At 30.1% G+C, this 10,845-nt stretch overlaps 1 non-coding gene across 1 annotated transcript; it reads right to left on the bottom strand.

The window, feature by feature from the left end:
• Positions 1-3,746: 3,746 nt before the first annotated feature.
• TRNAY-GUA (transfer RNA tyrosine (anticodon GUA)) lies at positions 3,747-3,831 on the bottom strand. The gene is given in 2 exon segments: positions 3,747-3,782; positions 3,795-3,831. It is a non-coding gene; the product is annotated as a tRNA-Tyr (tRNA).
• Between the last annotated feature and the right edge of the window lie 7,014 nt (positions 3,832-10,845).

Here is a 10,845-nt window from a genome sequence, read left to right as displayed (position 1 = left end):
ATAGTAGATTATTCAATAGTTTCTTCTTTTTAAAAGGAAAATCATAGGATAACAGTAACAATTAGTGAATTTAAAAAATTGATAGTATAGAAGGGTTACATCAGAGTTGTCCATTCTCATATCAAAGTTTAGTACAAAAGACCTTATACATTTTATTACATATTTTTGTGTTTTTGAAAAACTCAGTAACTAAAATAGACAAAGTTTAGTGATAGTGTTTTTTGGATCAAAGCCCAACTAAGACAACCACCTTGATAAACTGTATTAAATCAACAATTTTATGCTCCAAAATCTGTAATTACAAGATAAAATAATAATGTACCTTCCAATCTCTCGTTTGCAAGTTGTGACGAATCTGTTTCAACATGTCACTCAAGGTTGCAGCTCCTGGAACAACAGATAATGTGAGCTATCATGAAGAAATAACAGATAATGACGAAGAAAAAAAGTTTCAAATAATACACATCAAACTTTCTAGACAAATAAATTAGAGAGGATGCAATGAGGTAGGATGAATTTACAGGTTGCACAAATTTCAGAATACCTCTTTATCGAATCCTATAAGAAAGGCACGCAAAGGGGAAGAGGGTTTGAGGGAAGAGGGCGATTCTGCAACTGCAAATCGACAGATGAAAAATCAGGTTTGCAATTTATAATTTCAGCGAATTTGATTGATATATAAAGATAGAAGAGTCGGTTCAATTGAACTTGCAATGACGGGACAATTACCTGTCAAATCCATGGAGGAGAGATCGAAGAACCAATGTCGTTTGAACTTGGAATGGCGGGACAATCGTTTGAACTTGCAATTTTCAAATAACTTTGTAACTGAGAGATCGAAGAACCAGGAGGTGCGGAGATCGAAGAACCAGGAGGTGCGGCGGTGTTCTTCTATGTTTTTTTTTTTTTTGGATTTTCGGACAGCCCTTAGGTTTAGAAGAATGGCGTCGTCGGAAAAAAAGAAAAGGAATTTGCGTGGAGACTGGAGAGAAGGGAAAACGCGTGGAGAGCGTGGAGAGAAGGGAAAACGCGTGGAGAATTAACTGCAATTACTATGCGGCGTTTCGTGTAATGGATACGGTTTTAATTAAATTTAGATTTTTACACGATTGACAACATTAAACAAATGTATAAAATCAAAACTATTTATTAAAGGCTGAGATTAAAATCTATTTTGATGAGTGGCTGAGATTTATACGATCAACGGCTCAGATGTTCTCTGGACAAATAGAGGATTGGGTTCTAAAAAAATTAGCATGCTATTTAGTTGGGAGGATTAGTGATTAGAGTTTTAATTTGTGATAGAGAGAACTTAAATTCGAATCAATCATATATTTTGTATTTTATTATTCAGTCATCCTTTAAGAAAATTTCTAGTTCGGTCCCTGCAAGGTAGACTCTTGTTTTGTGTCAACTGAGACCATACAGAATGGAGACATCATATTGAGAAGCATAAGGGTGTTCAAACGGTTAGTTCGACAGAAAATAAAGTAAAATAGTCAAATCAAACATTTTTCCGTTTTAAAACATAGAAACGAACTGATCAAACTATTAATTGAATAATAACTGAATAGAATAAATCGTAGTAAATTTCGGACCAAACCGAAATAAAACCATGATCATGAGAATCATCGCAAAATTGACAAAATACAAAAAAAAAAAACTATTATTGGTACCATTAATTACTAATAGTGAAATAATTTACACATATCAAAACCGATTTAATTTAAATCAAAATTTTCCGATTCAATTAAAAATCAAACAAACTGAAACGTTTGTACTTAAAGAAGCATGCCACTTGCAATGACAATTCCTGAGACCTGAGGTCACATCCGCCGATTTTTTTAAAAATACCCATTTAATAAATAAATTAAATTAAAATATCCAAGTTTCAACAAAATTTATAAAAATACCCCAACCGCGGATTTTATCCGCGCTCCGAAATTTTTATTCCGGGGCGCGGATAAAATTCGCGCCCCGAAAAAAAAAAAAAAAAAAAAAATTTTTTTTTGGTCCCGAGCGCGGATAATATCCGCGGGCCGAATTTTAAAATATATATATATATTTTTTTTTTTTTTTTTTTTTAGAGTCTGGAGAAAAAAAAATTATTTTTTTGGTCCAACTTTGTACCTCTGGTTAACATATCAAAACACCTTCAAAAATCATGAAAATTTACTGACATGCATTCTTGACTTCATAGAATAAGACTGTAAAGTTTCATACAAAATCTCAAAACAGATCGTGAGATATCGGCTCTCAAAAATTGCCCGAACTGCTGAAGGAGTGCTTCTGACCCCAACTTTGCACCTCTGATTAACATACCAAAACACCTTCAAAAATCATGAAAATTTACCGACATGCATTCTTGACTTCATAGAATAAGACTGTGAAATTTCATACAAAATCTCAAAGTTTTTGAGAGCCGTTACATACAAAATATCAAAGCACCGTTACATCAAAGCACCGTTACATCTTCGGGCAATTTTTGAGAGCCGATATCTCACGATCTGTTTTGAGATTTTGTATGAAACTTTACAGTCTTATTCTATGAAGTCAAGAATGCATGTCGGTAAATTTTCATGATTTTTGAAGGTGTTTTGGTATGTTAATCAGAGGTGCAAAGTTGGGGTCAGAAGCACTCCTTCAGCAGTTCGGGCAATTTTTGAGAGCCGATATCTCACGATCTGTTTTGAGATTTTGTATGAAACTTTACAGTCTTATTCTATGAAGTCAAGAATGCATGTTGGTAAATTTTCATGATTTTTGAAGGTGTTTTGATATGTTAACCAGAGGTACAAAGTTGGACCAAAAAAATAATTTTTTTTTCTCCGGACTCTAAAAAAAAAAAAAAAAAAAAAAAAAATTTTAAAATTCGGCCCGCGGATATTATCCGCGCTCGGGACCAAAAAAAATTTTTTTTTTTTTTTTTTTTTTTTTTTCGGGGCGCGAATTTTATCCGCGCCCCGGAATAAAAATTCCGGAGCGCGGATAAAATCCGCGGTTGGGGTATTTTTATAAATTTTGTTGAAACTTGAATATTTTAATTTAATTTATTTATTAAATGGGTATTTAAAAAAAAATCGGTCACATCCGAGTTCCGACCGCGTGACGTGACCGCGTCTAAACTGGAAAGAATCAGATAGCTAATTATAATAATAATTCCTAAAAAAAGTTGTAATAATATTAAATTTTAAGTCAAACCATTTGGAGTCTGTCGCTCAAAATTTCCAATTGCCACGATGCCCGATGGGGACCCGCAAGCGGATCCAAACCGTCAATATTATTTTAAACTAAATTTGAGGTGATTTAGATTTCCTAATTTTCCAATATTATTTTAGAACCAACGTAACTAGATTATTTTACTAATATGCGGAAATGAGATTGAGTTCGGAACTTCGGATTCAATTTGAATGACCAAAATACTGTGCGTGGCTTCCACAGGCACAATGCCTGCCGAACAGACCCGTAAAGTATGTGCATAGATAATATAACAAAATACACAAATTCAGCAGTAAAAGAAAAATGGCTATTCTCGGAATAGACTTGATGCACTGTCTGCTTTGACGTCGTTTTTTAGTTTATCTAAGGAAATTTTAAAAGGTAATTCTTGGAATAGACTTGATGCACTGTCTGCTTTGACGTCGTTTTTAGTTTGCCCAAGGAAATTTAAAAAGGTAATTCTTGGAATATAATTAGACTTGATGCACTGTCTGTTGATCTGCTTTGACGAAATGACAAAAGGTCATTCCGACCTGCCGGATTCGAACCAGCGACCTAAGGATATCTGCTACATACTACAGTCCTCCGCTCTACCAACTGAGCTAAGGTCGGTTGTGATAATTTTCTCTCTTTAGTTTATAAGATCATATATCTAACCAGAAAGAAATGCCAAAAAGTTCAATATTTTTACAAATTGGGATAGAGGGATAAGAACGAAAATAATGTGAAAAGGTAACAAATAAGAGGATTTGAAAGATCAAAACGTACAATGGTTTCCACTCTATTCATTACGGGTACGTTTGAATCGTGCACGTGCGGATGAGTGCAAGAATAGCGATTTTTAGATTAGTGATTGAAAATAGTGTTAACCTGAATGGTTTGGGAATAGCACTAATTCTAGACTATTCGAGTTAGTCAAAATGTCATTTGAATTGTATGTTTGGAATAGCAATGAAGAAAATAAATAAAATAATAATTAACTAATTTAATTTTTGAACTAATATTATATTACATTTACTATCTAAACTAATATTTTATTTCATTTAATATTAGACTAATATTATATTACATTTAAACTAATGTTTTTTAATACTAATCAAATAGAGGAGGGTTTAAATGCCTCCATTTTTTAAAACTTAAATAACTCAAAATTCAAAACTTAAACGTCAAAATAAAACCATTAGATGTGATCTATGTTATTTTCTCTATGTGTCCATAAAAAAAATTATCACATTTTGATTTTTCTTTTATATAAATCAATAAGTTGAAAAATCAACGTCTAAAAATTATCCAAATTAGTATACATTTTTACAAGCTCAAGATGACAACCAAAACAAGTTTAAATGCCATAATTTTTTACACGTGCATAGATAAAATGATATAGTTCATATCCAACGGTTTTATTTTGAATTTTAAGATTTAAATTTTGAGTTATTAAAGTTTTTAAAAATAGAGGCATTTGAACCCTCCTCAATCAAATATTTTATTTAATACTAATCTAATTAAATCTGATATTATATTTATTTAATACTAATCTAATATTTAAACTACTATTATATTACATTTAACATTTAAATTAATATTATATTCTATTTAATCCAGTGTTCTAAATAGCAGCGCTAAAGCTGCGTTATAGCTTTTCCGGACCAAAAACGCTAAGTTATGAGATAAAAGTACGCTAACTCAGCTACGACCGCTATAGCTGTAATAGTTGACCACTATTACCGCTATGTGCGATACACTATTGCTACCGCTATATTACATGGGCTTTTTTTTGCAATTTATATAGTCTTCTGTACTTCTATTTCTATTTCTAATGGTACATGGTCTTCTATGATAAGTATGCTAAACCAAGCTATGTGCTTCTATTTTTATTTGTGATTTATTCTCTCATTCTATATCGAGAAATATTCAAATATTAATTCTTCCTTTTGATTGCTCTTTGTATAATATTCATTTGTAAAATTATTATCGTTCATTTCAATTGAAAGCTGACTTTGATTATTATTATAATATATAAAATGTTTAAATATGTATACTGACTTCATTTACCTTATAAAATTAATTGCGCTTCCTCTATTGTAATATGTAATACTATGAAGTATAAACTATTAAATAATGTTATTTTTTAGATTCTTTTTTTTCCTTCTTATTTGCATAATTGATAAAAAAAGTATAGACTTAAATTAGTTGTCAATTAGTTGTTACCTCAATTCTCCAATATTAATTATGTTGATAATTAGTAGAAATATAGAATATAAAATTTGAAAATGAAAAAAATGCTATGTATGATAGCTTCCGCTATAGCCACGCTATATGCTATAGCTTTTTTTTAGTGTCCCCGCTATGCCGCTATAATTGCTATTTAGAACCTTGATTTAATCTAATGTTTTAATTAATACTAAACTAAAATTTAAAGTAATATTATATTACATTTAATATTTAAATTAATATTATATTACATTAATATCTTAAAGTAATGTTATTTTATATTTTATTTAATATTTTATTTAATAATAATCTAATATTTAAAGTAATATTATATTACATTTAATCTAACATTTTATTTAATATTAATCTAATTTAATATTAAATTTATTTAATACTAATCTAATCTAATATTATATTATATTTAATACTAATTAAATGTTTTATTTAATACTAATTTAATATTTAAACTAACTCTAATTGAGAGGAATTAAATATTTTATTAATATCACTAACCCCACAAGTTCTATTTTTTCTAATCCACCATTTCTATGGGTTAGTAGTAGAATAGAGCTATTCTTGAGCTAACCAAATTTGCTAATTTATGTTTGGATCAACAAGAATTGAGAATAGTGGAGCTAACTCAAGATTAGCTCTGTTCTTGAGTGATCCAAACGCACCCACATCTTCATGGAAAGTCTATTAACTCCTGACAAAAAAAACACAAGTTTTTTAACCTCTATACGAAGTATTGATGTGCAGTCCATAGTAGAATAAACAGAGCAAAGAAAGGGAAAAATCAATTAATTTTACTTTTTTCTCAAAATAGAAGGTTTAATAACCACCAAAAGTTAATAATCTGTTCATGAATCAATTACCTGTACATTGACTCTCTAAATCAATTAATTTTACTTTTTTTTTCTCAAAATAGAAGGTTAATAACCACCAAAAGTTAATAATCTGTTCATGAATCAATTACCTGTACATTGACTATCTTTTTTATGTCGTCACTTTTAAATACTGAATTTGATACACAAATAACAAAAATAAAAAAGTTATATGTGCTCTACATTATTTCTTCCACGAGGAGGTTCAAATACCTTCATTTTTAAAATTTTAGCAACAAATAAAAGAGGGAGGCCATAGTACCATGCATAGCGTCAATTGGTCAGTAATATGGAATAGTGTTTTTGTTTTCAAAATTCAACTAATTGATCTGAATCATTCAATATAATTTCCATATGAGAATGTATTGCAAACTAAATTTATAATTTTTGAAAATTTTTACTACCTCGCTAAATTTAAAATGTTTAATTTATTTTCTTTACAGACACGGAGAAAATTTTGACCTTTTGATTTTTTTTATATGATCAATAAGATAAAAAAAAATCAACACCAACAATTATCCATATCAATGTAATTTTATAAATTCTTAATGTCAATTAAAATAAAGTTCAAATAAAATATTTACACATGCAAAAAAAAAATAGTAGGAATCATATCTAATTGTTTTATTTTGACATTTAAGTTTAAAATTTTAAGTTATTAAAGTTTTTAAAATGAACGTATAATATGGACATAAAAAGTTGAAGACATTTGAACAATCTCATAAAATATCAAGATAGTTTAACTTTATTTCAATAAAAAAAAGTTGTAAAATTAACATCCGAGAAAGTTTCCACGTTAGTATTTTTACAAACTATTCGTGTCAATGAAAATAAGTGAAAATATTACAATTTTTCATTTAAGTTTAGAAATCGTTATATAGAGCGCATCTGAAAAGTGTTCTAGCCTCTCAACAATGTCACATCATCAGTGTTTTTAGGCCATTGGATGAGTCATAACTTATATATTTTTGTTGATTGAAGAGCTAATCTTCACTTAATTTTTTAATAATAAATGTTCGGTCATGTAAGTGAGAGGCCCACATTTTATGACTCTCAATCTTAAGTTTTGTAGATTTTGCCAATGGAAGAAATTTATATATTAAAAATATGTAAGATAAATATAATCACAATTTGTTACCTACTAATTTACTTAATTTTTTATGTAGCATACCTGTCTAACAAAGCTACATGAGTAGAATTATGGTGTTCTTAAACTCATCAAGTCCTGTAATGAACTTAACTTCAAAATTATCGGATTTACTTCAAACGACGAATCTAAACTATTGAAACTAATTCACTTGACAAGTAATGCATTTGCATGCAAACATATTAAAATTTTAAATTAATTTATTATTAAGTCAATCGACTAAAAAATGATGAAAAACAAATGCATTAAAATTAAATTATAAATCTTTTTTTTTTCTTGCTTGATTTTATTCTAATTTGACTCTAATGTTTCATATTAATTAAACGGCCTTTTGCCTTTTTAAATATAAAAATTATTCTAATTTAATTTATAAATTTATAAATTTATAAATTTTGTATGTAAATACATTATTCGTGCTAGCATATCAGTTTCAAACTTTTATAAACACACCCCAATTTTACTCAAGTTATATAACCAATGTTGTACTAAGCAACATGTCTTCGCAACAAAGTTCAAGGGTTGAATCATAGTTTAAATAACGGATTTAAACGCACAGTCAAGTATCAAAAGTTAAATCCGACCCGTGCAATAGAAGAAAATATAAAATAATTTATAACCAATCAAATGAGAAGATAAAAAAAATATTAATATTTTTTCAATTACATATCGTAAATCTCCTTCGTAATTTCATTTTCTTTTGACCTCCTGATTATTAAATACGATATAAATTTTGATCAGAAGCCAAATAAACAATGTTGATAATACATTTAAAAGTACGAAAATAAATGTTGATACTATTTTGAAGATTACTTGTCACAAGCAATTAAAAAGTTACTAGCACACAGAAGAATAGAGTGCATGCAGGTATAAAAGGATTTCGCTAATACATGATTATGAAATGAGAACAATAATTATATAATGGATGATTATGAGCAATAATATAAAAGGACTTAGAAAAAAAAAAGGATCAAAGTTAATAACACAATTCATTTCAAAAACAAAGGAAAAATAAGGAAACAAATTAACATTCTATATGAATTTAGCAATTGTTATTTGTTAACAAGCCTTAGATTTCAGTCTCTGAAGAAAGTGAAACTAAACACTGAACCTTATCTTCTTTTATTATGAATCGTACTTTATCAAAATATTCACATGATGGATTTATCTTAAACAACTGTACTTGGTTCCCCAACCAATGTAATAAACTCAAAGCCCAAAACTGACCATCTCCTGAACCAACCATAGACCCTTTCACATGACCCGCTAGTTTTACTGTAACCCATTTGACCCTATAAATACCACCCAATGTGTCTATTTAAAAATCATCCCAAGAATTCTATACATCTCTATCATGGCTTCCTATCACACTTGCCTCCTCTCCATGTTCATTTCCGTTGCTTTTGTGCTTTCATCCAACATTTACACAGTGCACGCGGCTCGCAACCTGGACGTGACACCACAGCAAACCTTCCCCGGTATGACAGTACCGGAGCCGGAGATGCCAAAAGTCGACCCCTTGCCGAAAAATCCCCTGCCAAAAGACCCCCTGCTGAAAGACCCTGTGGTATCGGTTGTACCTAAAGATCCTGTTGTACCAACCCTTCCAAAATTACCCTTCGGCTGGTTTCAGTTTCCCACAATTCCGAATATGCCAGGAGTACCAGAGCCCAAATTTCCAGGTTGGCCCAAAAGCCCATGAGCTCCTTGGGCTGAAAGGAGGCAATTTACATGGTGCACCCTTACGCAAGACCGGGCGTGTGCAAGTGCCTTGGGGAACTAGGTTTTAGACCTTAATAACTCTACTACTGCAGTGTGTTTAACTGTTTATGCATTTCATGTGCGAAAGAAATATCTTGTACTTTGAATGTTCTGTATGAATAAAGTTATAATTATTACATGAGTTTTTATTTGCATCTGTTGTGGCATATGCATATTGTTATTGGCTAATTCCTTGCTTCAAATGTGGGTTTAGTTTAACATCAGGGATCGAGAAAAACGAAAGTTACCTCATAATTTTTGAAATCACTGTCTAATATATATATATATATATAGAGTTAGGCTGGGTGCTATGGATAGCATAGCGGCCTCCCGTGCTACGGCTCAATATTCGAGTTTTCAAAATCCAAACGGTAGATCCGAACCGTTCATCTTATTCTCCATATTAATATCTGCTTGGAGACCAAATTTTATAATTTTCTGAATTTTTTTACTATTTATTAAGCCACTTTGAAAATCGCTAATCCAACGGTTTTACTGTTTTGTGCAGCCACCGTTGGATCAACAATTTTGTAAAATACTTAATAAATAGTAAAAAAATTCAGAAAAATGTAAAATTTGGTCTCCAAGCAGATATTAATATGGAGAATAAGATGAACGGTTCGGATCGACCGTTTGGATTTTGAAAACTCGAATATTGAGCCGTAGTATAGAGGCCTCTATGCTATCCATAGCACCCCAGCCTAACTCATATATATATATATATATATATAAATCAATATTATTGTGGTCTAGATAAATTTCTTAATTTAATTTGAGAAATAAATGGGACCACCAAAAAAATAATATAGAATAAAATAATTTAGGGATGATGTTAGCCCCCTCACATTCAAGAATTCAGATCCCATGCAATATCTGACCATGTAGAATGAGCTCTGAGTCGTCTGTTTTAATATGGCACAAATCTCAAAGTGAGCCTCCATAATTCAAATTCTAGTTTTGCTCCTGAACATGCAGCGAATTTATCTTTGTTTTCTTCCTTAGTTGTTTTCTGAATTTGTTTTCTCTCTCTCTTTCGAATCAAAAGTAATTAGGAGGGCACGCAGACAGGATTTGGAACAAGAAGTTATTTGAGGAAATTGAAAAGTCATAACGAATTATACATGAATCATCTTTAAAAGTTGCCGTAGTATATACTATAAAAATTCTAAAAGAACCTGTCATTAAATTAAATTGCAACGTCTCAATAGAGAAACCTTTTTGCTATGGTGCACCAAAAAAAAAGGAGGCTAATACATACTAAATTTTTTATTGGAAGCTAGTACATACAAAAAAAATGAAAGATCAATTTAATTACATTTAACTAGTATATAACTTTTTTACTATTGAAACAACATCAGTGGCTTAAAAGAAACACAAAAATAACAGTGTTGCAAGAACATGTCTTTGATGTAGTGGCAAATATATATGACTCTAATATTAGAGATCATCCAAACCAATAAATTAAGAAAATCCTATGTAATATATACAGAGATTTGAAAATGTATTGGATGAATTCACATTAAACTCATAATTTCTCAAAAAAAAAAAAAAAAAAAAAAAAAACAGTGTGTTGGCAATTTTTCTTGTGGGAATTATGTTAGTTTGGTTATCCTTGTAGTCAAGTTG

Source organism: Carex rostrata, chromosome 11 (assembly GCF_964058835.1).
Source record: "Carex rostrata chromosome 11, lpCarRost1.2, whole genome shotgun sequence".
Classification (NCBI taxonomy): Eukaryota; Viridiplantae; Streptophyta; class Magnoliopsida; order Poales; family Cyperaceae; genus Carex; species Carex rostrata.
Note: the sequence above shows the minus strand (reverse complement) of the source record. Positions and strands in the feature narration are given on the sequence as shown.